The 26,651-nt window shown below is 42.6% G+C and overlaps 1 long non-coding RNA gene across 1 annotated transcript; it reads left to right on the top strand.

The window, feature by feature from the left end:
- The first annotated feature begins 177 nt into the window (after window positions 1–177).
- LOC128700377 (uncharacterized) lies at window positions 178–21,248 on the top strand. The gene is made up of 5 exons (XR_008408761.2): window positions 178–443; window positions 2,668–2,817; window positions 3,106–3,578; window positions 3,752–3,954; window positions 21,049–21,248. It is a non-coding gene; the product is annotated as an uncharacterized lncRNA (long non-coding RNA).
- The last annotated feature ends 5,403 nt before the right edge of the window (window positions 21,249–26,651 follow it).

Below are 26,651 nucleotides of genomic sequence, written 5' to 3'. Positions count from 1 at the left end.
AACTTGCGCCTTGTAATCCAGATATAGACTTCCATGTAAGCAAATTTAATCAGGTTTACGAGAAAGAAATATATATTAAAAAGATAGCTTTACTTATGTTCAACATTGTTTATATCGGTAATATTAGTTTATATTACATGGTAATGTTTACTTATAAATGTGTAATGTTAATGGTTATAATGTGAATGTTTTGTTTCAGGTGGTAACTGAGGATTGCTGTGCCTGGCTGTGTCTGCTGCAACATTGCTGTGTCTGGCTGTGTCTGCTGCAACATTGCTGTGTCTGGCTGTGTCTGCTGCAACGTTGGTCAACACAGCAACACTGACCAGTCTGAGGAGTGGAGACAACCACACTAGTAAATGGTCTGACCCATAATATTTAGTGTTATGTGGAAATGTAGCAGTTGGAGACGTCGTTAGAGATGGGCGGGGCCCACTTGTAAGGTATTTCCAGGTTACAAGTCCACTAAAGTTTGATTATTGGGAAGAGTATAGGAAAGATTGTAAGCAGCTGATGTCAAAAGTAGCTTAGAGGGAAGTATTAGCTTATCTCCCAACCAGAGATGAAATCTCTGGCCAGGAAATAATGAATGTATTCTATTAGTTACCTTAAATGGGGTGGAAATAATTGGAGAAATGGGTTGTAAAGCTTAGAACTGAAGACTGATTAGATTTTAGTAAGTTTAGTTAGTGTAATACCTTGATTATGCAGTCTATACCCATCTTACAAGATTGTAGGAAGCAGATATAAGTGATATGCCGTGGCTCAGTTGGTAGTGGCGTCAACTGAAGAACCGGGATTAGATCCCTGGCACAAGTGGACATATACCCTTAAATCCATTGGCACTGTTCACATAAAGGAACACTGCAGCAGACCTACTGGTCCTGAGCAGGCCTACGGGTAGGGGTCGCATCCTGAAAATGTCATAATATTATCTTGACTTACGTAATTCTGTGCTAATCTACCGGATTAATAATTATACTGAGATAATTTAGTGTGGTGAGGGTAATGATAGAGGTCTTGATGCCGGGTGTAAGGAAAGCCTATTAAATCAGGCATAACCATTATTAAGACAAGAAAGGAGCACTAAAGCAGGCCTATTGGCCCATGTTAGGCAAGTCCAACTCTCAACCACTCATTGGTCTAACCTATTTTTAAAACTACAGAGCCAAAGTTTTAGCTCCACATGACGGGATAAATTTTCCTTAGCCAGGATGTATTATAGCCGGAAAAATCAATAACAGTTACTCAGAAATGTGGAATTAACCACATCTTCCTATTTTCAGTAGGGTTGTATCGGGCCTGGCCAAGTAATTTTATGCTCTGAAGCCCCAAAAATATTTTCGGTATTATAGTCGTGTGGGTTTAGCGCTTACGCCTCCAGAGTCTATTAGAGCGTCTTGGGGGGGGGGAGCATTTTTGAAATTGGGCTATACAGTATATATTTAGAGACTTTGTAGACCCCCTTGATCATACCTTCCCCCTCCCTTCATCCTTCCTTGCGCCGCCACTGTTCTGAAAATTAGTAAGGTCTATACCTAGAGTATGCTGCATAGTTGTGGTATATATATATACAACACTTTGTAGACCTACAATCAAAATAAATTATACAATTAGGTGGTGTTAGGATAGGTAAGGTCTAGAACTGGAGAATCTGCTATATGCATTATGAATGCATATAGCAGGGGAGAGTAATCTCCCCCGAAGGCATAGATTACGTAGAACTGTGGGCCTGGGAACCCACCAACGACCCTCAGAAGCTGTGGGGAATCTGTTATTGCTCGTGGTTTCCGTGGGGTTGTTGGTGGGTTTCGGGCTTTGGGTAGTGGTTGTGGTGGGTGTTCTACGTTTTTTATGCCTTTGGCCAAACTGTGCAAAGTTAAATATTGATTCATTGAGTTGGCAGTTTCATCGTTTTGGAACATTTAAGCGGCGTTCAGGTTCCTATGAATATAAAAGTATTAGCGTTCAGAATTGCAGTTGGGTTGATGGTTTGTATGTAGTGAAGTGTAACGCTTCTGGCAGCAGACGTTAATAGTGAAAATAATGAAAACCTCTGATCTAAAGTGTTGGCAGAATGGCTTCACTAACATCTGATGCTGATGAGTATAGTTAGGGGGGTGATTTAGATTGGTATTAGTGAGAATAGGATTATTAACCCTACTGGGTTAGAAATTCAGAAAAACAGAGGGAGAGTGTGGGGCTTGAATGTAGTGGACCTCAGGTTGTACCAGCCGTAAGTAGGCAGGTAAGGTAGGTTATGAATTCAGGCTAGCATAGTACTGTTAGGAGACTGGGTTATTTAACCAGTTAGAGCTCTGCCGTATACCATAGTGTTGGTTGTTAGCCTAGTGTGCCATGAGGGACTCGGAAGTGTAGGGAAAATAGTGTTGTTTTAAGGTAGTTAGGATCATTAATGTTAAATTTGGATGACCTTCAAGGGGTGTCTATTAGTGAAGGTATCTTGATACAACACCTAGGGATTATCTAGTTATGGGAAATTTACCCAAATAAAATGTACACGTCTGTAAAATTGTTTGAATAGGGTGGGAGGGAGCGGTAAACTCTCGGGGGACAGGTCGATGAAAGTCAGTCAAACCTGATTGAGTAGTGCAAGTCGACTATTTTTTAATAGTCGAGATTTACTCCTTGTTTAATTTACCGCAGAATCCTCCTGACAAGACAGGCTGTTGTGATCACCAGTGTTTAACACACAAGGAGACAAGAATGTTGTGCATCAGGAAGTGTTTGCAGTGTTGTACTTGATTGTCCTGTGTCACAACACTTAGGATAGCTTCCTGACAGTACAAATACAAGGTCATTAATTTTGAAATTTCATCATACCTCAAAGTACTAATACCAGCAGTATAGAGGCTATCAGCCTCATTACTACTGTTACTAGTAGTGTTGGGGTAGGTATTTTTTTTTTTCCCCCCCGAGCTTAAAGCTCCCGAATTGTGTGAATGTTGTCCTGCTGACAAGCAGCAGTTGAGGCTTCTCTAAGTCATTTCATTTTTCTATTTCTTGTTCCTTGAACATTTCTTCGCTGTGATAAAGAAATAAATAAATTGTCTATTACATTTTAAAGTTTATCGAATCTTGTAGGTTGGAGATATTTGCCGTGTGGTGGGCAGCTGCTGTGTGGTGACGGCCGTGTGGTGGGCAGCTGCTGTGTGGTGACGGCCGTGTGGTGGGCAGCTGCTGTGTGGTGACGGCCGTGTGGTGGGCAGCTGCTGTGTGGTGACGGCCGTGTGGTGGGCAGCTGCTGTGTGGTGACGGCCGTGTGGTGGGCAGCTGCTGTGTGGTGACGGCCGTGTGGTGGGCAGCTGCTGTGTGGTGACGGCCGTGTGGTGGGCAGCTGCTGTGTGGTGACGGCCGTGTGGTGCAGCTGCCGTGAGGCGACGGCCGTGTGGTGGGCAGCTGCTGTGTGGTGACGGCCGTGTGGTGGGCAGCTGCTGTGTGGTGACGGCCGTGTGGTGGGCAGCTGCTGTGTGGTGACGGCCGTGTGGTGGGCAGCTGCAGGTCTTCAGAGATATCACCAGCAGCAACACTCCAAAACAATGTCTGCAAAGATAAAAGTATGGACATTACTAGATTATTCAAGAACTGCATTAAGCAAGTTTGAATTCTTACTATGTATTTAGAGTGCTTACTTCAATATTTTGTAGAAAGAAAAATTGCTATTTTCAAAGCTGATCTATCCAAAAATACCATGAAATTGGAGTAATCCAAGTTTCTTAAATTACCACAGGTTGATGGAACTGGAAGAGCTGGAGGTGTTGATGGTGTGGTGGAGGGTAGAGGAGTGACTAGTGGCGCCACTATTCTTGACCTCCATGACTAATTGGCGCCATTGACCTGGAAAGGGGGGTGATGACGTCATTGGTTGTTGTGTGGAGGGGGAAGGTCGTTAAGGGAAGGATAGGGGTTGCCTGCTGGTGGAGAGATTTGGGGGTGAGTAGTTGTTACTGGTGGGAGGATGATGGGTAGGGGGGATGGTTGTCACTTGGGCCTAACAGTCTTGTTACTGTGTGCTTATGTGGCTTGAACCTTGATATTTGAAGCGCCCTGGACACTAGCCCAAAGACACTCATTGGCCACATATTCGTAATTCTAATGAACAATGTCCACGGACTCGTGTTGAAAACCGTCTCCTTGATGGGCTTACGTATTTGACATCTTGTGGGTTTAGTGCTTAGTTTTGATCAGTGCCGGATTCAGACCTTGGGGGGACCCTGGGGCACTTGAGGTTTTGGGGGGGCCTCAACCTGGAAATTTAATTGAATTACAAATAAGAAATGAACTAAAATGAATGATAAACAGCAGTTTTCGAAAAAAAAAATCGATTTCGAAGAAGACAATTGATTTTATTTTTCTCAATTTTATTGACTTTAACTGTATAATTTTCACTTTTGTAATATATTCCATCTATACGATATAATAATTACCGACGTGTATTTATTTATATCTTTGGTGTCACACTTTCAGTATGTATATGGTGGTAGTTGACCAAAAGGACACATGATTTTCACTGACAGGACACCACATGTCTGGGTCTGAATCACATGGTGTGGCCTCAACTGTCCATGTCTACAGAAATATCTGTAGAATGTGGTTTTGGTGATTCATCACCTTTACTGTCTTGGTTTGCTAAGTTCTTTTTATTTTCTGCAGATGTACTTGGGAATGCGGGTGGGGTCCTCAGAAGGAACATCTGGTAGTGGAACTGGTTCATTAGTAGCTTCTATGTATTCCACTATGGAAGCAGATAAAAACTCTATAAGGGGGTTTTCTGTCAAGACTGCAGCATTTCTTTTCCTTGATTTTTTTTTTTTGGAAATCTTTCATTTCTGAGCTCCTGACAACTGAATTTTCCGTGGCATACTGGGTCTTCTGAAAAAAAAAATATTCAGATTTTTTGACATTTAATAACAATGTAGTTAATGATATATATAATGTCATGGACAGTGAAGCCTCACCATGTGATTCAGACCCAGACATGTGGTGCCCTGTTGGTCAACTGCCACCATATACATAGATACTGAAAGTGTGACACCAAAGATATAAATAAATACACATTGGTAATTATTATATCGTGTAGATGGAATATAATACAAACTGAAAATTATAGTCAGTTATTCTTAGTCAATAAAATTAAAAAAAAAAATTATACATCTTCGAAACCTTTTTTTTTCTTTTGAAAATGCTGTTTATCGTTCATTTTAATTAATTTCTTATTTGTAATTCAATTTAATTTTCATGTTGAGGGCCCCCCAAACCTCAAGTGCCCCGGGGCCCCCCAAGGTCTAAAATAGGCCCTGACTCGCAGGCGTTCAATTTATTCTCGTACTCTCATCTCTATGTACTCTTGTACAGTCATACACTCCCATGTACTGCCATGCAGGAAGCAGCTCCTCCCAGCACCTCTGAACACATCTTGCAACACAAAATCTTGCAGCAGTATTTTTGCCAGCTGTCTCGACCTCTGCAGTCCCACAAAAGAAAGTGAAAAGTTATTGAGATTTATGTAGTCATGTCAAGAAATATTTTTCCAGGGAGGGACACGCAATTTTTGAATCAGATTTTGCGTGTCTAAGACACATTATTTGCATCGCGACTTATCATCACTTTTAAATAGAAATAAAAAATATTTGAGCTCCCTTTATTTTTTCTTCGTAATTTGATAAAATGAACAGTGATTCGTTTTATAAATGTGAAAATTAATGGTAATAATCATAACCATAAATTTTAAAGGGGTGGAGGGGTAAGCCAGTGGAAGGCTTCGGGCAGATGACCAAAAACTCCAGCAGCTATGGGTCATCTCTTGTGGCTTAGCGCTTTTTTTTGATTATAATAATAATATGGGTCATCTGACTAAGACCCACGTCAGGAAACACTTTCCTGTTTCCTGACAACCCTTACCTAACCTACCTCTTCAAGGGGGGCTCCTTGTTGTGGTGAAGAGGCTCTTGGTCTGAGGAATTAGACCTGTCGGTCTCCTTCCTCAGACCGAACCTAATTACCCCCCAATCCCCCCTTCCCTATCCCATCCTCCCCTTTTTTCCTTTCCTCCTCCTCCCCCCCCCCACCCCTCCCTTTTGGCCTTTGGGATTTCTCCCACAGGCATGCTAGTTCCTAGGTAGGGGAAAGGATACCGGGGTCCATCCCATTCCGTTGAGGTTCTTGGCGGTGGCGTAGTTTGCCGTGGAATCTGGATCGCCTGGGGATGTCCCGATCCCTCTCCGGTATCCCGGAGTGTAGCTTTGGGTTTCTTTCGGGCGACGGGTGTATCTCTGGAAGCCTCCTTTCGGATTCCGGGGGTGGTGGCCGAAGGAAGTATGCTTTGTGGCGGATATCCGGCCGCCCTCTCTTTTGTCCACCGAGGTAGCTCGGCAGATGTGAGGTTACTATCCCGGATTGCTGGTTTACTGGCATGAAGGGTAGGGTATGGCATGGGTTTCATGCTGCATCTGCGCTACTAGCGGTGCTGAGGTCCTCTTGGGTGTGGAGGGAGATTTCCGGCCCTTTCATTCCTCCTGGGAACTATTCCTCCCCGCTCCCCCCTTTTTTTTTTATTCTTTTTTTATTTTTCTTTTCTTTCTTTTTTTTTTCTTAAAAACAAAAAGCAAAGGAGTAACCTAACCATGGAGAACCCAATCCACGAACCCACTACCCCCGGGCCCCTTCTTGATACCGCACCCCATTCTGACCCTGCCTTGTTTTTAGACCACTCTTCGAACACTCCTGATGCCCCTGTACCTCTTGCTGGTGCTGTTTCCTCACCCGCTTCAGGTACCAAGGCTACAACTGACTCCTTTGATTTGTCTGACCTCCGCTCTCCTTTGACTATGCTTCCAGCCTCTCCCTCTATGGTACGGCAATTTTCGAATCGCCAGCCCGTTTCACGACGGACCAACTCCAGTCCTACTCCTAAACGCCAACGTCAATCTCCTGATGATGTTCCATCGTTACCTTCCCATTCTACTCGGAAATGACCGACACGTCATGCACTCCCTCTCCACGCTCGGTTTCGGACCACACAATGGACTAAATTCTTTACTTTAATACTGACTTCTAATTCTGCCTATCTTTCTGACCATAGTATTGGCGAAGTGCTCCTGCGTCATGTTGGTAGAGATATTTCATTTCATGCTCTCAAGAGCGGTACGCGCATTGTCACTGTCCAGAATGCTACCCAAGCTCATGATCTTTCTCTCCTTTCGCATATCGATACTACTACTATCACTATTGAAAAACATCTTTCTCTCAATTCTTGTAGTGGTACTGTCATTCTGCCCCATACCATAGTCCAACAGAATTTCCAGTCATGTGGCAATGACATAATTGAACAGCTCGAACTCCAGGATCTCCCAATCCTCAAAGTAGACACTTATGTCCTTCCTGCCCACGGGCGGAGACGTTACCCTTGCAATGTGGCTCGATTAACTTTCGACAGCCGTGAACTCCCGTCCTCTGTTTATGTCGCAGGACATCGGTTACAAGTTCGAAAGGTGATCCCTACACCGCAACAGTGTAGAAATTGCTGGCGTTTTGGTCACCCAGCAAAATATTGCAGATCTATAGCCGAATGCCCAGTCTGTGGTGCCAACGACCATTCTAATGCATCTTGCAGTCAACCTCCATCTTGCATTAATTGTAATGAGGCTCACCCTTTGTACTCTCGCCGTTGCCAGGTCTACTTGAATGAGCGTGAAATCCGTTGCCTCAAAGAGGCAGAAGGTCTCCCTTATGCTATGGCAGTTACTCATCTCCGCCTCCAAGGGAGACTACCCCGTGTTTCTTATTCTCGTGTTTCAAAACGTCCCCCCACTTCTGGGATCCCATCTTCTGCAGCCTCCTCTGTTGTTGCCCCTCCCATAGCCACTCCGGCATCTAATCCTTTTGCTGTCCTTGGCTCTGACGTCCCGACTACAACTCGGTCTGTTCTCACATCTTCACATCCTTCCTCACAAGCCCCAGTATCGACAAGACCCCGTATGACGCCTTACACCAATCGCCCCTCTACTTCTCAGAAGTCCAAAAAATCCCCAGTGCTCAAATCTTTGCCCCTTCCTTCCCTTCTTCCACCTCCGCACTTTACCTTTCCAGTCTCTGTGTCTAGTTCTTCCCCTCTCTCTGGCTCTATTACAAGTGTGGAGGTTCACCCTCCTCCTCGTACTATACCTTCCACCCCCGTCCCCTCCCAAGTTTCCCCCTCTTCTGCCACCTCCCAGGTTTCTGCCTCTTCTGTCCCCTCCCACACTTCTACAGTTCCCTACACTCTTTCGTCCCCCTCTACTTTGGTACAGTCCACTACTGTCCCAATCTTTACTCACCCTCCTCCTTCTACCTCCAATATTGTCTCCCATACATCTTTGAATTCAGAAACACTTGAAGCCATTTCAGAATATATTGCAGAGACTAAACCTTCAATGGACACTGATCCACCTCCTACTCCCTCTCTTCCCTCTCCTCCATTTCCACAACTCCATTCTTCGCAACGCTCCATTCCTTCACTACTTGAACGTCTTCCAATGCCACCACACGTTGACTTTTCTAACCACTCTAGTCTGTAGGTGCCCTTCCCTACGGATTCCTGGTATTTTCTTTATTGCCAATCATGGCCTATTTACAGTGGAATATCCATGGCCTCAGGGGTAATCGGGGTGAGCTTCAGATGTTGCTTTCCAGGTTTTCCCCTCTTGGTGCTTGCTTACAAGAACCAAAATTACAATCAGCTGTTTTCCAACCTATCTCAGGCTATAATTTATTGTATTCTTCGGATCCTTTCTCGGATGGGACCTTTAATGAAAGTGCCCTTCTTCTACGCAATGATATTCCGTACTGTCAACTATTTGTCCATACCTCGCTGCATTACACTGCAGCCCATATCCACTTGAATAAGTGGTTTACAATATGTTCTTTATATCTCTCTCCTTCTCGAGCATTTTCTATCCCAGATTTTGCCTTTCTAGTTTCATCCTTACCACCACCACTTCTGTTACTTGGTGATTTTAACGCCCACCATTTCCTCTGGGGGGGTCTCATTGTGACTCGCGAGGCATCCAGTTGGAGGCTTTTCTCGCCTCTCACCCCCTCCATGTTTTAAATACGGGTACTCCCACCCATTTTGATCCTCGTACTCATACTCTCTTGCATCGATCTATCAGTCTGGTCTTCCTCCACTGTACTAGACTTCACCTGGTCTGTTCTACCGGACTTACATGACAGTGATCATTTTCCGATCATTCTTACTTCTCCTTCCTATTCACCACCTTTCCGTAGCCCTCGCTGGCAATTTGATCGGGCAAATTGGGATCTTTACTCGCAACTCACTGCTTTTAGTGAGGTTCCTTCTTCATCCTCCATTGATGAGCTCCTACACATCTTCTCGACGTCAGTTTATACCGCAGCTTCTCATTCTATACCCCAAACCTCAGGCAGGCATTCTCAGGAGTGCGTGCCTTGGTGTTCTGCTTGTGCTCGTGCAGTACGTTTGAAACGCACTGCATGGGGCTGGTACCGGTACAATAGAACCTCTGAGAAACTTCTTGATTTTAAGCAGAAGCGTGCGATCGCTCGCCGTGTCATCCGTGAAGCTAAACACACTTGCTGGCGAGACTGTTTCCACCATCACCTCTGCTTCTTCTATGAGTGCAGTCTGGAAAAAAGTGAGGCAATTGAGTGGTAAATACTCTCCTGACCCGGCTCCTGTTCTACGGGTCGCTGGTGTTGATGTAGCAAACCCTCTCGACGTTCCCATTGAACTTGGCACACATCTGGTCCATATTTCCCTGGGGCTCCATCTATGCCCCTCGTTTCTTTCCTCAAAGTCTGCCAGAGAGTTAGTACCCTTGGACTTTCCTTCTCTCAGAGAAGAACATTATAATGTGCCTTTTACACTTCAAGAACTGGAGGCAACGCTCTCAGCTTGCCGATCATCGGCAGCTGGGCCTGACGACATTCATATTCGTATGTTACAACATTTACATCGGTCAGCCCTTGTAGTCCTCTTACACCTCTTCAATCTTATTTGGGCACAAGGAGTTCTTCCCCAGCTGTGGAAATCTACCATTGTTCTCCCTTTCCGCAAACCGGGTACTACAGGACATGATGCCTCCCACTATCGTCCCATCGCTCTTACTAGTGCAGTTTGCAAAGTGATGGAACGTCTCGTAAATCGACGTTTAATGTGGTATTTAGAGACACACAACAGTCTCTCCGCTAGTCAATATGGCTTTCGTAAGGGCCGTTCTACCATAGACCCCTTACTATGCTTGGATACGTATGTTCGTAATGCCTTTGCGAATAATCACTCAGTTATTGCCATATTTTTTGACCTTGAGAAGGCATATGACACAACTTGGAGGTATAATATTTTGGCCCAGGCCCACTCCTTAGGCCTCCGAGGCAATCTACCATCCTTCCTTAAGAACTTTGTAACTGACAGACATTTCCGTGTTCGAGTCAATAATGTTCTTTCCCCGGACTTCGTCCAAGCTGAAGGTGTCCCTCAGGGATGTGTTCTAAGCACAACACTTATTCTCCTTGCTGTAAATGATTTGGCCTCTGTTCTTCCACCCAATATTTGGTCATCACTCTATGTTGATGACTTCGCTATTGCTTGTGCAGGCGCTGACTGTCATCTCATTGCAGTTTCTCTCCAGCATGCGGTCGACCGCATTTCCACTTGGGCCACCACGCATGGGTTTAAATTTTCAAGTACCAAAACTCGCCAAATTACTTTCACTAGACGCTCTGTCATCTCCGATCATCCTTTGTATCTCTATGGCTCCCGTATCCCCGAACGTAATACAGTCAGGTTTCTAGGCCTTCTGGAAACCTCACATTACCTCTCTGAAGGCAACTTGTCACAGCCGGCTAAACCTTCTTAAATCCCTTGCTCATCTTTCCTAGGGAGCTGATTGTCGAACTCTGCTTCGCCTGCTTCGCCTACATTCAGCCCTCGTTTTATCGAAACTCGATTATGGTGACCAGATTTATTCAGCGGCCTCTCCTGCTACTCTCTCTAGCCTTAACCCCATCCATCACCAAGGATTACGTTTGTGCCTTGGTGCTTTTCACTCTTTCCCTGTTGAGAGCCTCTATGCAGAAGGGAATGTTCCATCCTTGTCTGATCGCCGTGATGCCCATTGCCTTCGCTACTATGTACACTCTCACGATCTCCACAATCCTTCCATTTATAGAATGGTCACCGATATTAGTAGACATTCTTTATTCGTTCGCCGCCCCTGTTTGCTCCATCCCTTTTCTCTTCGCCTACATTCACTCTTGTCTTCCCTTCAGTTACCACCTTTATATGTTCATGTAGCATCTCTTTTTCCCTACCCCCTGGGAAGTTCCAGCTGTTCGGGTCTGTTCTTTCTCACTCCCTTGCTCGAAAGCTCAACTGCCTACGGTGGCTTCCCGCTCTCTTTTTCTTGATCACTTCCACTCCCATTCTCATGCCATCGCTGTATACACAGATGGCTCTAAGTCTTCAGACGGTGTCGGATTCGCAGCAGTGTTTCCGGACAGCGTCGTGCGGGGTCATTTACTATCTTCGGCTAGCATTTTTACTGCTGAATTTTATGCCATTCTTGCAGCACTTATTCGTATCACATCTATGCCTGTGTCATCATTTGTGGTAGTCTCAGACTTCCTTAGTGCTCTACAGGCTATACGAAAATTTGATACATCTCACCCCCTAGTTCTCCGTATCCAACTTTGGCTACGCCATATCTCTACCAAGCATAAAGATATTTTTTGTTGGGTCCCTGGTCATGTCGACGTACAGGGCAATGAACAGGCAGACACTGCTGTGCGGTCAGCAGTACATGACCTACCAATTTCCTATAGAGGTGTTCCATTTCTGGACTATTTTGCTGCAATAGCTACCCACCTTCATGCCCGTTGGCAACAACGTTGGTCAACTCTGCTTGGTAGCAAACTTCATTCTATTAAACCGAGCATAGGTCACTGGCTGTCTTCTTGTCATCAGTGCCGTGGTTGGGAGACCACTCTCTCCTGCCTTCGCATTGGCCACACTCGTCTTACTCACGGGTATGTCATGGAGAGGCACCCTGTTCCTCTCTGTGAGCAGTGTCAAGTTCCAGTATCGATTAGCCACATTCTGTTAGACTGCCCTCTCTATCAACGAGCATGCAAAATTTACCTCCAATGCCATCTTCGCTCTACTACTCTCTCTTTACCTTCCCTTCTTGCTGATGGACCCTTCTTTAATCCTGACTCTCATTGACTTCTTGACAACGACTAATTTACTCCACAAACTCTGATGATGATACCTTACGCACTCCCCTGGTGGCCTGGTGGCTAAAGCTCCCGCTTCACACACGGAGGGCCCGGGTTCGATTCCCGGCGGGTGGAAACATTTCGACACGTTTCCTTACACCTGTTGTCCTGTTCACCTAGCAGCAAATAGGTACCTGGGTGTTAGTCGACTGGTGTGGGTCGCCTCCTGGGGGACAAGATTAAGGACCCCAATGGAAATAAGTTAGACAGTCCTCGATGACGCACTGACTTTCTTGGGTTATCCTGGGTGGCTAACCCTCCGGGGTTAAAAATCCGAACGAAATCTTATCTTATCTTATCTTATCTCAGCCCTTTCTAGCTCAGTCTCTTGCTGCCCTTTACCCTTTCACCATCCACTGCCTCACTGTTATCCATAACCTATTACTCATCCACCTCCCTTTTGCCACCTGATGCCCTCGCTTCCGTCCTGCCCTGCAGTGCTGTATAGTCCTTGTGGCTTAGTGCTTCTTTTTGATTATAATAATAATAATTACCCAACCTAACTAACCCTTACCTAATGTAAACTCCAGCTGATTTAAATTGGTGACGGTTAATTAACCCGTGAGCAAATCAGAGCAATTACTGTTCAATAATTTTTTAGGATTATTGTATACAGTATTCTGCCTTTTTTGTAACTCAAAAATGAAAGTAGTTCAGGGCAGCAGACCTACTGGACCATGTAAATGTAACACATTTACTTGTATGGTTTAGAAAATCGAGTTGATAAATAAGACAATTGTGAAACATTTGGGCAACATTATTCTAGAAACCTTTCCAGAATAGATACCCAAATGTTAGACAAAACAGAGGCGTCGCCAGGGCTGGTGTCACCCGGGGTGGCATCTTTGGTGTCACCCCCATGAAATCCAAGGGCGGGGGGATAGGGGCAGTAAACTCCAGTTACATCACTGCTGCTTGAACAGTGATTAATGTTTAGCAATGAGAACGTTTAAGGGCCATAAACCGAACTTCATTAATGATAAAATAAATAATCGTAGTAATATTGAGGATATATACTCAAATACCACTTTGAGTATAGGCAACAGATCCTACATTTATTCACCTCTTCAAGGGGGGCTTCTTGTTGTGGTGAAGAGGCTCTTGGTCTGAGGAATTAGACCTATTGGTCTCCTTCCTCAGACCGAACTTAATTACCCCCCAATCCCCCCTTCCCTATCCCATCCTCCCATTTTCCTTTCCTCCTCCTCCCCACCCCTCCCTTTTGTCCTTCCTCTTTTTGGGATTCTTCGCACAGGCCTACTGGTTCCTAGGTAGGGGAAAGGGTACCGGGGTCCATCCCATTTTGTTGAGGTTCTTGGCGGTGGTGTAGTTTGCCGTGGAATCTGGATCGCCTGGGGATGTCCCAATCCCTCTCCGGTCTCCCAGGGGGTGGCTTTGGGTGTCTTTCGGGTGACGGGTGTATCTCTGGAGGCTGCCTTACAGATTCCGGTGGTGGTGGCCGAAGGAGGTATGCTTTGTGGTGGATATCCAGCTGCCCTCTCTTTTGTCCACCACGGTAGCTCGGCAGATGTGAGGTTGTTATCCCGGATTGCTGGTTTACTGGCATGAAGGGTAGGGTATGGCACGGGTTCAATGCTGCATCTGTGCTACTTGCAGTGCTGAGGTCCTCTTGGGGGCGGAGGGAGATTTCTGGCCCTTTCAATTCTTCCTAGAAACTATTCCTCCCCAGTCTCCCCTTCTTTTATTCTTTTTTTTATTTTTTTTCTTAAAAAAGAAAGAAGTACCCTAACCATGGAAGCCCTAGTCCATGAACCTGCCACCCCCGGGCTCCTCCTTGATACTGCACCCCATTCTGACCCTGCCTCGTTTTTTGACCACTCTTCGGCCACTCCTGATGCCCCTGTATCTCTTGCTGGTGCCGTTTCATCACCCGCTTCAGGTACCGGGGTTTCAACTGACTCCTTCGATTTGTCTGACCTCCACTCTCCCACTCTCCTTTGACTATGCTTCCGGCCTCTCCCTCTACGGTATGGCAATTTTTGAATTGCCAGCCCGTCCCACTTTGGACCAACTTCGGTCCCACTTCTAAACGCCAACAACAATTGCCTGATGATGATACTTCGCCACCTTCTCGTTCTACTTGGAAAAGATCAACACTTCATGCGCTCCTTTCCACTCTCAATTTCGAAATGCACAATGGACTAAATTCTTTACGACCATCTGAATCTCTTGCCTATCTTTCCTATGCCATGTTGGTAGAGATACTTCCTTTCATGCTCTTAAGAGTGGTACGTGCATCATCACTGTCCAGAATGCTATCCAAGCTCATGATCTTTCTCTTTCACATATTGATACTATTCCTGTCACTATCGAAAAGCATCATTCCCTCAATACTTGTAGTGGTACTGTCATTCTGCCCCATACAGTAGTCCAACAGAATTTCCAGACATGTGGCAATGACATTCTCGAACAGCTGGAACTCCAAGATCTCCCAATCCTCAAGGTAGACACTTATGTCCTTCCTGCCTGCAGGTGGAAACACTACCCTTGCAATGTGGCTCGATTAACTTTCGACAGCTCTGAACTCCCATCCTCTGTTTATGTAGCAGGACATCGGTTACAAGTTCGAAAGGTGATCCCTACACCGCAACAGTGTAGAAATTGCTGGCGTTTGGTCACCCAGCGAAATATTGCAGATCTATGGCCAATGACCATTCTAATACGTCTTGTAGTCGACCTCCCTCTTGCCTTAATTGTCATGAGGCTCACCTTTCGTACTCTCGCCGTTGCCAGGTCTACTTAAATGAGCGTGAAATCAGTTGCCTCAAAGAGGCAGGTCTCCCTTATGCTATGGCCGTTTCTCATCTCCGCCTCCAAGGGAGACTACCCCGTGTTTCTTATTCTCGTGTTTCTAAATGTTCCCCAACTTCTGGGGTTCCATCTTTGGCCTCCTCTGTGGCTACCCCTTCCATAGTCACTCCTGTATCTAATTCTCTTGCTGTTCTTGGCTCAGACGTCCCTACTCAACACCTTAGTCTGTTCTCACATCTTCGTGTTCTCCCTCGCAAGCCCCTGTATTTACAAGACCTCATACGACACCTACCAATCGCCCCTCTACTTCTTTGCCCCCTCCTTCCCTGCTTCCACCTCCACATTTTACCTTTCCAGTCTCTGTGCCTGGTTCTTCCCCTCTCACTTGCTCTATTACAAGTGTGGAGGTTCACGCTCCTCATCCTGTGCCTTCCTCCCCTGTCCCCTCCCAAGTTTCTCCCTCTTCTGCTGCCTCCCAGGTTTCTGCCTCTTCTGTCCCCTCCCACACTTCTCCAGTTCCCAACACGCTTTCGTCCCCCCTACTTTAGTACAGTCCATTGCTGTCCCAATCTTTACTCGCCCTCCTCCTGTCTCCAATATTGTCTCCCATACAACATCTTTGAATTCAGAAACACTTGAAGCTATTTCAGAATATATTGCAGAGACTAAACCTTCAATGGACACTAATCCACCTCCAGTTCCTTCTCTTCCCTCTCCTCCATCTCCACAACTCCATTCTTCGCAATGCTCCGTTCCTTCGCTGCTTGAACGTTTTCTGATGCCACCTCATGTCGACTTTTCTAACCCCTCTAGTCCGTAGGTGCCCTTACCTGCGGATTCCTGGCATTTTCCTCGTTGCCAATCATGGCCTATTTACAGTGGAATATCCATGGCCTCCGGTAATCGGGGCGAGCTTCAGATGTTGCTTTCCCGGTTTTCCCCTGTTGGTGTTTGCTTACAAGACCCAAAATTACACTCTGCTGTTTTCCAACCCATCTCAGGCTATAATTTATTGTATTCTTTGGATCCTTTTTCTGATGGGGACCTTTAATGAAAATACCCTTCTTCTACGCAATGATATTCCTCACCATCAACTATTTGTTCATACCTCGCTGCATTACACTGCAGCCTGTATCCACTTGAATAAGTGGTTTACAATATGTTCTTTGTATCTCTCTCCTTCTCGGGCATTATCTATCCCAGATTTTGCGTTTCTTGTTTCATCCTTTCTGCCACCACTTCTGTTACTTGGCGATTTTAATGCCCACCATTTCCTCTGGGGGGGGGTCTCATTGTGACTCTCATGGCATTCAGTTAGAGGCTTTTCTCGCTTCTCACCCTCTCCATGTTTTAAATATGGGTACTCCCACCCATTTTGATCCTCGTACTCATACTCTCTCTTGCATCGATCTCTCGGTCTGCTCTTCCTCCACTGCACTAGACTTCGTCTGGTCTGTTCTACTGGACTTGCATACAGCAATCATTTTCCAATCATTCTTACTTCTTCATATTCACCACCTCTTCGTAGCCCTTGCTGGCAATTTGATCGAGCAAATTGGGACCTTTACTCGCAACTGCTTTTAGTGAGGTTCCTTCATCCTCCATTGATGAGCTTTTACACCTCAACATCAGTTTTAGCTGCAGCTTCTCATTCTATCCCCCAAACCTCAGGCAGGCATTCTCAGAAGTGTGTGCCATGGTGGTCTCCTGCTTGTGCTCGGCAGTATGTTTGAAACGTGCTGCGTGGGGCAGGTACTGGTACAATAGAACCACAGAGAGACTTCTTGATTTTAAACAGAAGCGAGCAGTTGCTCGCTGTGTCATCCGTAATGCTAAACGCACTTACCGGCGAGATTGTTTTCACCATCACCTTGGCTTCCTCTATGAGTGCAGTCTGGAAAAAAGTACGGAAACTGAGTGGTAAATACTCTACTGATCTGACTCCTGTTCTGCGGTTGCTGGTGTTGATGTAGCAAACCCTCTTGACATTGCCATTGAAATTGGCAGTCATCTGGTCCGTATTTCTCGGGGGCTCCACCTGTGCCCCTCGTTTCTTTCCTCAAAGTCTGCCAGAGAGATAGCACACTTGGACTTTTCTTCTCTCATTGAAGAACCGTATAATGTGCCTTTTACACTTTAGGAACTGGAGGCAACACTCTCAGCTTGCCGATCATCGGCAGCTGGGCCTGACAACATTCATATTTGGATGTTACAACATTTACATCAATCAACCCTTGTAGTCCTCTTACACCTCTTCAATCTTATTTGGTCACAAGGAGTTCTTCCCCAGCAGTGGAAATCGGCCATTGTTCTCCCCTTCTGCAAACCGGGTACTACAGGATGTGATGCCTCCCACTATCGTCCCATTGCTCTTACCAGTACAGTTTGCAAAGTGATGGTAAATCGACATTTAATGTGGTATTTAGAGAGAGACAACAGTCTCTCCGCTAGTCAATATGGCTTTCATAAGGGCCGTTCTACCGTAGACCCCTTACTACGCTTGGATACGTATGTTCATAATGCCTTTGCGAATAACCACTCAGTTATTGCCATATTTTTTTTACCTTGAGAAGGCATATGATACAACTTGGAGGTATAATATTTTCGCCCAAGCCCACTCCTTAGGCCTCCGAGACAATCTACCATCCTTCCTTAAAACTTTTTAACTGACAGACATTTCCGTGTTCGGGTTAATAATGTGCTCTCCCTGGACTTTGTCCAAGCTGAGGGTGTCCCCCAGGGGTGTGTTCTGGGCACAACACTTTCTCCTTGCTATAAATGATTTGGCCTCTAGTCTTCCATCTAGTATTTGGTCATCACTCTGTGTTGATGACTTCGCTATTGCGTGTGCAGGCACTGACTGTCACCTCATTACGTGTTCTCTCTAGCATGCGGTCGACCGTGTTTCCAATTAGGCCACCACGCATGGGTTTAAATTTTCCAGTACCAAAACTCGCCAAATTACTCTCGCTAGACGCTCTGTCATCTCCGATCATCCTTTGTACCTCTATGGCTCGCGTATCCCTGAACGTGATAGTCAGGTTTCTAGGCCTTCTCTGACCGTAGGTTATCCTGGAAACCTCACATTACCTCTCTGAAGGCAACTTGTCACAGCCGGCTGAACCTTCTTAAAACCCTTGCTCATATTTCATAGGGAGCTGATTGTCGAACTCTCCTTCACCTACATTCAGCCCTCATTTTATCGAAACTCGATTATGGTGATCAGATCTATTCGGCGGCCTCTCCTACTACTCTCTTGAGCCTTAATCCCATCCATCACCAGGGATTACGTTTGTGCCTTGGTTCTTTTCACTCTTTCCCTGTTGAGAGTCTCAATGCAGAAGCGAATATTCCATCCTTGTCCGATCGCCGTGATGCCCATTGCCTTCGCTACTATGTTCGCTCTTATGATTGCTGCAATCCTTCCATATATATAGAATAGTCACCAATGTTAGTAGACATTCTTTATTTGTTTGTCGCCCCTGTTTGCTCCTTCCCTTTTCTCTTCGCCTACATTCGCTCTTGTCTTCCCTTCAGTTACCACCTTTTTATGTTCATGTAGCATCTCACTTTTCCCTACCCCCCTGGGAAGCTCCAGCTGTTCGTGTCTGTTCTTTCTCACTCCCTTGCGTGAAAGTCCAACTGCCTATGGTAGCTTCCCGCTCTCTCTTTCTTGACCACTTCCGCTCTCATTCTCATGCCATCGCAGTGTACGTAGATGGCTCTAAGTCTTCTGATGGCGTCAGATTCACAGCAGTGTTTCCGGACAGTGTCGTGCGAGGACATTTACTATCCTTGGCTAGCATTTTTGCAGCCAAATTGTATGCCATTCTTGCAGCACTTATCCATATTGCATCTATGCCTGTGTCATCATTTGTGGTTGTCTCACACTCCCTTAGTGCTCTACAGGTTATATGAAAATTTAATACACCTCACCCCCTAGTCCTCCGTATCCAACTTTGGCTACACCGTATCTCTGCCAAGCATAAAGATATTGTTTTTCGTTGGGTCCCTGGTCATGCTGACGTACAGGGCAATGAACAGGCAGACACTGCTGTGCGGTCAGCAGTACATGACCTACCAGTTTCGTATAGAGGTGTTTCATTTATGGACTATTTTGCTGTAATAGCTACCCACCTTCACACCCATTGGCAACAACGTTGGTCTAATCTACTTGGTAACAAACTTTATTCTGTTAAACTGAGTATAGGTTACTGGCCGTCGTCCTGTCATCAGTGTCGAGGTTGGGAGACTACTCTCTCCCGTCTTCGCATTGGCTACACTCGTCTTACCCACAGGTATCTCGTGGAGAGGCACCCTGTTCCTCTCTGTGAAACGTGTCAGGTTCCAGTATCAGTTAGCCACATTCTGTTAGACTGCCCTCTCTATCAACGAGCACGCAGAATTTACCTCCAACATCGTCTCTGCTCTACTCCTCTCTCTTTACCTTCCCTTCTTGCTGATGGACCCTCCTTTAATCCTGACTCTCTCATTGACTTCTTGACAACAACTGACTTACTCCACAAACTCTGATGACGATACCTTTCGCACTCCCCTCAGTCTTTTCTACCTCAATCTCTTGCTATCCTCTACATCTGCACTATCCACTGCCCCGCTGTTCTCCGTAACCTACTAATTATCCCTCTCCCTTTTGCCACCTGATACCCCCGCTTCCTTCCTGCCCTGCAGCACTGTATAGCCCTTGTGGTTTAGCGCTTTTTTTTTTATTATTATAATAATAATCCCCTGAAGTGATTTAAGAGCTTTTTCCAAATTCTGCCTCCTATTCCCTATTCCCTCTTATTCCTCAGTTTTTTTTTTTTTTTATATTGGTCACACTGGTTGAATCCACCCTTGAGAGAATACACTAAATGCTTGCTCACTACTTTCTGTATTTTCTGAATTGTGGTACAATGCTGCCACTGAATAATACCATGAATAATACACACAAATACCCTGCTTCTGTGTTACTAATAGACCACTCAACTTCTCTCATTCATTGACAATGTTCTTAACGGCTTCCTAAGCGTTTACTAATGTTTTTTTTTTTAATTTTAACATAGTGGCTGTTTCCCACTGAGGCAGGGTGACCCAAAAAAGAAACACTTTTGCTATCGCTCACTCCATCACTGTCTTGCCAGAAGCCAGCGGACATTATGGCTAAGTTGCCCCTCCAAACTGCGGTATCCCTACCCCCTCCTTCGGAGTGCAGGCACTGTACTTCCCACCTCCAGAACTCGAGTCTGGCTAGCTAGTTTTTCTGAATCCCATCATAAATGTTACCTTTCTCACATTCCCACTGTACGTCATAAAAACCACTTGCCTCCACTCACTCCTATCTAACATACTCACACATGCTTGTTGTATGTTAAAGTTCCTCATTTATGAGGGGGTTCCATTGATGCTGAAGGTCTCCTTATGTGAAGAATTAGATTATTATTATCATCAAAACTAAGTACTAAACCCACTAGTGTCATACAGCACTGTGCAAAGAATTAGAGCTACATTATCCTTGGATCAGATTCAATTAGCTCCCATTTCTCAGGTGTTGGATAACTTTTATGGATTCAGTATTTCAACACAAATATGATTTATTCTTTGTTTTTTAGTGTATTTTGTTTTATATTTTATGTCCTCATTAAGGCAAATTTATCAGTGTTCTTGTATCTAATGGTTCAGTTTTAATCCATGAAACTTATAAAATATGTATTTTTATTTCCACTCTATAGTTCCAAATTTCTAACAGTAGCACCAAGCCTACCAATGTTTTATGTGAACTACATTAATTTATTTCTTTACACTGTACAAATGAAGGTTAAAATACATACTTAACCTCCTTTGTTATGCAGTACACAAATACCCTGCATAGTTTTGACTGTGCATACTTAAGCATTTTAAGACTTTTTAATAATATGTGCAGTTTGCTTAGAGGTTCTTTCTGATTATTGCACGACTATTTTACAGCCTGAGAGAGCCAGCCGCTGACTGGCTCAATGCTGTGTATGCTGTAGTGTGAACCTGTGACTCGACGGACAATCCCTCAGCAGTCGGATGATAAAACTAATAACTTGCAGATGTCTACCACCCAGTAGAGTTATATAATCACCTCCAAGCAATTCTTTAACAAGAACTATAAGGTAGGATAAAATTCTTATTTAACACTACTATAAATGAGAAAATTGTGTAGTGCAAGGTTTAAGTGTTAGCAAGGAAACATAGCTGCCTTCTACTTAAATGAACTATATAACCGTCTTCAAACACTTGTATATTAACAAACAAGAGCAGCATTGAAGTTCCAGTAGGAGTAAATTTAGCATTCTTGGTCTTCTCTGTAAGTCACAGCATGCCAATTTTCTTTGGAATGATACACCAATAACCTGCACATAGTAGAATGAAACTTGTGATATTTTGGTCCAACCTAACCCATTAACTAGCCACACAGAAGCACAAAGGGAAGCAAGCTAGTACATATATATGTACTATATACAATTGTACACTCTACTGTCTGATTCTTTTCACAGCCACTACTACATTATTATTGCTACCATACCTCTACCACTACTACAGTTATAATACATGCTCTTGTTCTACTAATCCCAGGCTTTCCCCCTATCATATATATACTGGCTCCCTTCCATTTGCACTTGTGTGACTAGTCAATGGTCCAAGTCGGACCGAAACTCCATCGTCAGTTTCATTCTCCTGTGTGAGGGTTATTTGTGTATTGTTCCAGTCATGGCATTGTGCATTTCATTCTTTCTCTAGGATGAATAGACTATACATGTATTGCTTTAAACACCCATCTCTCGCCCTTTCCCCAGGCCATGTTAAATTTTTTTAGTAGGCAAGTTCGTTTTGGGTACACAGCATATATTTCTAGATAAAATAGTTCCCTCCAAGGTATATTCCTTGATGCTGGTGAGGGACTCTTGATCCAAGGAATGTCTTAATCCTTCCCATCCTTGGATTGAACCAAATTGCCTCCTTTTGCCTAAAGTGATATATGACCCAAATGGTTTTAGAACTTCCTTAAATATAATAATAATAATAAATTAGCAACGACTATAATGTACGATGTCAAAAACTTCATTACATTTGAAGAAATGGAAAAATGTTAAATTTGCTTGGTTTTCTTGTCACAAACCTAACCTGTTTTCCTGTACATTAGTCATATTACAGTGAAACCTCAGTACTCAAACAATTCAGTATTTGAACACTTTGGTTGGTAAAAAAATCACTTGGTAGTCGACCGTTTGCTCGGCACTCGACCAAACAACCACAACCTCCCGGAACTTCGCTGTAAACTATTTTGTTTCTTCACATTTTTTTTTTTTATTATTTGTACAAGTCACCATGGGGCCTAAGATGATTAGTGATAATAACCAACCAAAAAGAAAATTGATTGGGAAAAATTCGTTCAGTGCTTGAACAGATCGGCACTCAAACTTAATTCGTTTCAGAAGGCTGTTTGAGTACCAAGGTTCCATAGGGCATAGGGCAAAATTACATAGGGCAAAATTACGTAGTGTTAATTTCAGTAACCAAGCCCTTGCATAATGTGAGTCTACTGGCATCTTACTTTATAGACAAAGCATTAAAAAAATTTCGGAAATAATTCTTAATTTTTTTATTAATAATGTTTATATCACTTGCAAGAGGTAAGATAACTTCAATCTATCCGATTTTATAAGAGGAACTGTATGAGGTAACCAAAGAAAACAAAGCAGAATACCCTGAATCAATTTTATTGTTTCCACAAATTCCTATTATAGATTGCCTTGACATTATAAGGTATAAATATCTAAATATTTAAAACATAACTGCAGCTTTTTCCCTACAGGGATGGGAGATCTTGAAGGAGTCTAGCCAGGCAAAGAAATTTAACACTTGACTTTCATTCTCATAATCATTATTAATACTGTTGGCTTCTAATTCAAGATAACCCATGCTGCTACTAACTGTACATAGGTTAATAAGGTGCAAAATAGATTTCACAAGTGCAGTTGTGCAAAGGTTCAAAATACTTCTCTATATTTTCTCTCTTCAGATATAAATTCTTGCTATCACATTAACCCGAGCACCGGTTCTGATGGGTAAGCCACCCCTGCCACAAATGTAATGTACAAGAGGAGAGCACAATGACATTTACACTGTACTAATACAAGAGTGCAAAATAGCATTACTCTTTATCTTCACAATCCAATTACGAAAAAATAACCTAATGTGGCTATTACTTAATATTTGATTAAGAGAATGCTGATCAGCACCACCTTATGTCAACCATCAAAATATACAAGTGCAGCTATGTACTATCACTTGCCTAACATTAACAAAGAATGAGGAAAAAATATATATATATATGTATAGAATAACCCATCCTCTTATGATCTAACTAAAAATATATATTTATTTTTTTTGTTATTTATATAAGCTAAGGACTGTGGCTTTATACAAGAAATGCAATCACAAAATGTAGATATGAGCAGGTAATACTAGCTATACCCTTACCAAATGAGCGAGACACTTTTTAACTAAAAAAAACAAAAAAAAAATTGACTGCAATTACTTGTTAAGGCCTGAAAGTTGTGGGTGGAGGCCTTGTTTCCCATGTTATTGATAGAACCGCAGTATAAAGTTGCAAAAAAATTTCCTTCGATTGGCTAGAAGTTGAGGTGCTCTGGTTAACTGAAGCAATGATTTATCTGAATACATGACTGGCATTATATAAAGATCTAGGAGGCAGCCCCAGGCAAAAATAAAAGGAATATAGGTTTAGGGATACAATGAAAATAAAATTAGTTTTCCAGAGTAGGTTAAAGTATCTAGAGTTGAGACAATATGGAATGTTCATGGATTGGAGAATATTTAACTAAGACAACTGTGAACATAGTATGGATTTATAGTATAGTACATCCAAAAGTGATGGACAATAAAAATCAGGCTATAGTTTTCAGAGAATGGATAAAGGAATAGGAATCTATAAAAAAAAAAAAAAGTGCATTTGTAAAGAGATTTCGTGGCTGGTAATTCAAAATGTATTTATGTATATTTATTTTACAAGGTAAAAATCTAAATTTGAGATTTTCATCATACTTCACCATGCAGTCCTGTACAATAATTATTCTGCAAAGTACATAAAAGCATAATACCTCTTGATCAAGCCTAATTACACGCTGCATTAATTTTTTTTTTATTTTCACAAGTTGAAAGTTTTACCAGCGTGAAAGCTCTCCGAGAGGAACTTAGCAACCATTCAAACATCACCACACACACATGCCACACTCACCCATGAATGCTAAGAAAATGTCACATGATAATCCATTTTGTCAAAGATTTATTAAGCCTGTGCTGTATGACCCTTGTGGGTTTAGTGCCTAGTTATGATTATAATATTAATCCTATGGGCATTATTGTTTCAAACTTGAAATCGATATTAAATATTTTGGATGGTGTTTCTTAAAGATCAAAATGATTCATCATGTTACAAATAAAGATTAAAAAAATATGGCATTAATAGGTTATTTACCCGCCTATTTCTCCAGAAGATACAAAAATTAACTATGCAGCTGAGCTATTAGCCATGAAGTTTTACACAAAAATTCAAACTTATGATATGACTTATAAAAGATGTGCTCCTTGCCATTATAGCAGCAAGGTAAAGAAGATTTTGTGCCATTTATAACAAACAGGACATAGCCCAGAGCCAAACAGAAGCCTGTCTCTTTTGTGTACATTTGGCACATCTTTCATCTTATATTAAACTCTCATTTCCAGCCATCCTGTAGGTAAATATCAAAATACTGCTACTCTGCCAATATGAAAGCTTTATACATTTGTAAACAAGAATAACTTGTTTGCCACTATTGGAGCATAAGGAAGCCCCAACCTCACGGCTCACGAATCAAACGACTGCCTTCGTTCCTACTACAATCCTTTGTGATCTGACACACTTTAAATATCTCAATCTCCACTTATTTACCTTAAATATTAAGGCTTTTATATTTGAACATAATCCATAATTATTATTATACTTCCTTCACCTGAAATCTAAAGGCTTTTTACCCCAGTTTGATTGGTTGCTTTCATGAGGATAGTGCCACAAGACACATTAGCCATCATTGATAAGGAGTCCGTGTTTTTTACACTGTTTTACACAGGTTTTCATTCCCAACAACTCTCAGCTTGTGATGTTGATAGGACTTCCCAGCAGCCCCTCAATGCTAACACCAATGTAAAGCATAACAGCAGCAACTACCAACCAGAAGTGGAGGGATAGAGGCATGAAAACATACCCAATAATGTTTTGTCTACCTCACAGTTGCATTAATTCTGTTATTGTATTTATAGAAATACAGAAACATTTCAAATTAAAATCATATATTCAATAAGGAGAGTGAAAACTATAAAAAATAATTTGCCTCTTTTTGCAATTCTCAAAGTAATAATTTTCTGATAATGTACTAAAAATTGCAACACAAGAATTACAAAACATTGCTGGATTGGTTTTCCTAGGTTTGCCACTTAGTGTTTCACTGTTATCTATAAAGCTCTTAAATATTAATCATCGAACTTCAACATTTTCACTTTAGTATGGCATCATTATAATTGTATGCATTAGCCAAAAAACCTAATTAAAAATAAAATCTTGGTCAATGATGCACTCAACAATTGTCCCTGTTTATTACCACTGCATTATTATTGTATCTATAATTATTGAACTTTCAACATATAACAATATTCTTTCATAATTTACTTCTGTTGTATTAATGACACAAGCATTGACTGATCAAGAAAATTAATTCCACTCATCATTTCAAGAATTCTGACAATATTTACTGAATAAACAACAATTTCATGAATAGTTCAAGCACAAGTAATAATTGTATTATTGCACCAAAATAATAACTGCAGTGACTTCTTTTTTTCTTTAAGGTACTCTATATTGAGTCCTAAATAATTTAATCCAATTTTGATATTATACTGAATGAAACAAGTTAAAATAATTCTTTTACATCACTAATCTTAAAGTTTGTATGTAAAAAACAAAATGTATTGAAAAGTAAATTTCTGAAATCAAAACAATACAGGTACTTGTCCTCCTAACGTAAAAACTGAATGATTATACAATATTTAGTGTATCTGCAATGATGGATTTTCCAACTAAAATTTTAAATACTCAAGAAATTTCAGGTGAAGAAAAAATTAGTTCATTGTCTTCTTCCAATACAGTAATGAAAATGATCTCAAAACTAAACCTTAATAAATTTCCAATGTTACATTGTGTATGAAGAGTGACAACCAATTATTTAACTTGTGGATCAGTTATTAATAAAAAAATTGTTTTGCAACCTTAGATCTAGAAGTGATAACAGTCGTCGTACAGTGTAGTAAACGCGACCACAGGTGGTATACTTGCTAGGAAATTGAAAGTATAGATGGAACTTGAAATGTATTCAGTTGTCTATTGGCCTTCATAATTACAACCAAAGTTTTGAGCATATTGTCTTCTCACCAAGTAAACTTAATTTATCTTTAAGATCTCAATTTTATTAGTCATTCCATTCTTG

The sequence above is a fragment of the Cherax quadricarinatus genome, chromosome 71, assembly GCF_038502225.1.
Source record: "Cherax quadricarinatus isolate ZL_2023a chromosome 71, ASM3850222v1, whole genome shotgun sequence".
NCBI lineage: Eukaryota > Metazoa > Arthropoda > Malacostraca > Decapoda > Parastacidae > Cherax > Cherax quadricarinatus.
Note: the sequence above shows the minus strand (reverse complement) of the source record. Positions and strands in the feature narration are given on the sequence as shown.